Source organism: Suricata suricatta, chromosome 11, assembly GCF_006229205.1.
Source record: "Suricata suricatta isolate VVHF042 chromosome 11, meerkat_22Aug2017_6uvM2_HiC, whole genome shotgun sequence".
Taxonomy (NCBI): domain Eukaryota; kingdom Metazoa; phylum Chordata; class Mammalia; order Carnivora; family Herpestidae; genus Suricata; species Suricata suricatta.
The window spans coordinates 70,445,549-70,449,669 of NC_043710.1; the positions used below are offsets into that span (position 1 = coordinate 70,445,549).

The window sequence follows — 4,121 nt, forward strand, 5'->3', positions numbered from 1 at the left end:
GCAACTGATTTCTGTACATTGATTTTGTACCCTGCGACTTTACTGAATTCATTGATCAGTTCTAGAAGGCTTCTGGTGGAGGCGATTGGGTTTTCCATGTAGAGTATCATGCCAAGACAGTTGTTTTAAAGTCTTTGTATTGTATATCTGATATCGTCTTCCTCAAATAAGTTTTATGTCAATTTATTTTGTTTCTTTAATTAGTCCATACTTTTTTTTAAATGCCTTGTTATTTTTTCTTGTTAATATTGAATTTTTATAATGTAGTAACTCTAGAAATCAGAATCTTACTTTGCCCAAGGTCAACTGTTCATTGTTGTAGTCGTGGTAGTGTGTCTCTGTGCCCATAATCAGTCTCAGGTTATAGTTTAAGGTCTCAGGTCTTTCCTGACCCTGTTTTCCATCGCCTTGTGAGGTGGCTTTCTAAATTCTCTGTATAGATAATTATTTCAATGTTCCCCTCAAATTAAGTGAAGTCCTTTAAGTCTTGTAAAAGCCACTTCAGCCACTGGGGTTGGAACCATGGTGGCCAGGCTGCTTGCTAGCGTCTTAACAGAAGCAAAAATCCACTATCAGAACATAGGACCTGCTATCCAGTGGGCAAAGTCATCATTGCTCACCCTCATTAGAGTAACTCATGACAGAAATGTGGCTGCCATCCCCTCAGCTGTCTGCCATGGGGCTGAGGAGGTAGGAATGGGTAGCTACGATCACACTAATGGATGAAAGCAATTGAAATTAATAGCAATTTACCATTAAAGCTTTTGTATGGAGGCTACAAATGTTCAAACTCCAGAATTCCAAAATGGTCTCTTCAGACAATTTCTGCCAGTACAATTGTTTTTCAGATGGAAAAATGGATTCTTGGTTCTTCCTACTCTGTCATCCTTCAAATGTCCCTTTTTTGTATGTATTTTTAATGTGTTTTACTCTGCACCCCATTTTCTTTCATTTTTATAAAAGAAAAAAAATACTTCCTGTGGAAGTATCTGAAGCCAGACTACTTTTTATTCTTATATTGTGTGTGTGTGTGTGTGTGTGTGTGTGTGTGTGTGTATGTACTCAAAAGAATCATTCTTTATTTTTAAAGTTAATTGTATCAGGAGGTGTCTCAGGGTTGATTTTCCTGAGATAATTTTTCTGGTAAAATAGCATTTCCTTTCAGTTTTTGTCTTCTTTAATCTTATGATTTTCTAAATCACTATATTTCCAGTTTGTTTTTCCTTTTTTGTTATTTTTGCAGTACTCCAATCTTGCATTTATTGGATCTCCAATATCCATTTTTCTTATCAATTTTTCCAAATCATTTTTTAATCTTGCTTTTAATGATTCTATTTCCCTTTATCTCATATGCAACCTCTATCTCCCTTGCCATGGTATCTGTAGTGTCTATTTTTCCTTGATTTTTTTATATTTAAAATTTTTTTGGTTTTTATTTTTTCTTTTTTTTCCTATGTAAGTTTAATCAGCTTCTGATTTATTTTCTCCTATAAGCAGGGCACTACATTCACGATGTCTGTGTGTCTCTTCACTTAATTTCTTATATTTATTTTGTGTCCTTTTATAGCAACCATTAATTATTTACATTTATTAACACTGTTAAATAACATTTATATTTTCCTCTTTATAGTAACAGTTTTGTGACTACTTTAAAAATTAAAGAAAAATATAAATATATATCTATGGGGATGAGGTTGGTGTTATTTCACTTATTTTTCTGTTCTTAGGATTTCTTCTTTGATGTTATCACCACAAACTAATTTTTTAAAATATGGTTCTTCTGAGTAGCTAGGGTCCCACTTCCTCAGAAACTTCAGGGGGTCTTGTACCATTAGCCCTGAGTTCTACTGATCACCACTACCAGAGTACGTATCTACTATCTCCCAAGGTAACCCCCCATTTTCAAAAGAGGCGATTTTGTTTCAAATTTTCACTCACAGTTTCTTTTTATTTTTTTAACTGCTCTTCCCCCCTCCCATAAATGCACCTAATTTATTCATAGTCCTATTTATAGAAGTTTCTTCTTTCTTTAGCATCTTGGTCTCTGTTATCTCTCCTTCCCATTTGCCAACAAGATTCACTGGTTGCTCTACAGAACAATTATTCTGTGTTACAAATTAGCTTTCTTATTTTTGAGGTGTTCATAAATTTTTATCAATAACAGAACCCTCTCATACTATAAGGTGCTTTGGTGACCATCTGGTATTATTTCAGCATACCTTGTTAAATTCCCAGTACCCCTAGTTCTATATAGTTAACAAGATGTTGAATGAGGCATATGTTACTTTCTGCAAGAGGAAGGCTTTTTGGAGACATTAAGCATTTCACATTTCCTTTATATCATTGTATTTTTATCACAATGTGGTAAAAACAAAGGTATAATTAGAATGGAAAAATTGATAGCTTTCATGACAAAGATATTTTAACTTTACAATTTGTCAACAGACCTAAGGAAACCGAGATCAACAAAAGTATTTAGATATTTAAACATTGGATATTTTTAAGCATAGAAATTTTAACATGATATTTCCTGTAGTAGTGAAAAATTGAAAACAACCTCAAAGTTACAAAAGACTATTTCATGATATAGCAAAGAGCTTATGATATATTGTAATGGAAAATAAGACCATGTGTAGAATATGCTCGCAATTTTATTAAATGTTCACTTATCTTGAGTAATACATAAAAATGTTAATAGTGAAAATGACCTGAGATCAAATATGATATTTTTCTCTTAAAGTGTTTTCTAAAAGTTTTATGACACATATGTATTACTCTTAAAAATGTAAAACAAATAATAAAAAGATGCCCCTGAAATTACTAGAGATTAATTTTTAAATATGGTCATTCTATGCACTACCAAAAATGATTGATTTCTTGGGTAGAGCAAGAAAATAAAGGCTATTTATAGTCACTTTTTCATGTATTCTTTCATTCAAAAGCACAAGGACCTAGGGGAAAAAACATGAATTTTCATACTTTGTGTATATCACATGCATAGTGAACATATACATTTTTGGAATGTAGAAATATTTATAGGGATGTGGAAATGGTTATATAAAACATGCCTCTTTTATACCTGAGGCAGATATATAGTTTCCCTTCCTGTTCTGATACATTTATATTTCCCTCCATTTATACGGTACCTTAGGATGGAAGTGCATGGGGAGTTAGTGCTCAAAGTCATATGCATCCTTAGGTGTTGTAAAGAGAGGCGAGGCAGGCACCAGATTGCAGATGCAAAGTGAAGCTATATAAAAGAGCAAAACATGTGATTATGGTGTGCCGTGTAAAAGACTGAGGAGAAACTTCCATCTGTAGAAGGGCAGCCTGAAGACTGTATAGAAAGGGTAATCTCATAAGTTCAGTTGACTGTAAAATCTAAGGCTTTAAAAGGGAAGGTTACACAAGAGTTTAACCAATTTGATTTCAGAATCAAATAAGATAAGGGTGTGTGTTACATTTTCTAAAGGGCTTGATATATACTATTTTTCTCTTTTTTTATGTGAGAGAAGACTTCAAACTTCAAACAGCAGTTTCAGCATCTCTACAGAAGACCATTATGCTTAGGAGAAGTACTAAAGATGCCTGTTGGAAAAACAAATTATAATCAAGGCAAAAAGCTCAAGAGAACAGGAAATAAATAAACCAAAAAGTATTTTCCTCAAAGCATCTTTAAATGTTTTGTGAAGGAAGCAGAATTTCAGTAGAAATTTCTCAGCACAGACACTGAGCAAGCTTTTAATGGCAGTTGCAATATTCAATAATTATCTTAAACATGCTCTGCAGATAAATTACTCATCCCATAAAAAGTATAAGCGTCCTTGTGCTATAACTTATGATAATATAACACTGTAGGTCAAATTCTATGTACAGAGTTCAGTGGCTTGGATATGAATGCTATTGCTCTTAAAAAGGAATACATTTTAAACAACACTTAGGATGCTGCCTATAGTGTATTCAGGTCAATTTCCTGCTGGCTTCTAGTTTCAGGACAATTTCCTGGAGGTTTCAAATTTTTAGCACTTTCCAGATACCATTTTTTTGGCCAAAGAGAGAAGCAGAGGAGAAAAATGGTACTTATTACAAGAGCAATCATGAATGCTCAGCTACAATTGAAA

The 4,121-nt window shown here is 33.2% G+C and overlaps 1 long non-coding RNA gene across 1 annotated transcript in view; it reads left to right on the forward strand.

The window, feature by feature from the left end:
- The window catches only part of LOC115305980, a 15,311-nt gene extending 11,642 nt beyond the window's left edge, over positions 1-3,669 (forward strand). Inside the window, exon 5 of the long non-coding RNA XR_003915119.1 lies at positions 3,516-3,669. This is a non-coding gene — a long non-coding RNA (uncharacterized LOC115305980). The remainder of the gene's footprint in view (positions 1-3,515) is intronic.
- Positions 3,670-4,121: the final 452 nt, after the last annotated feature.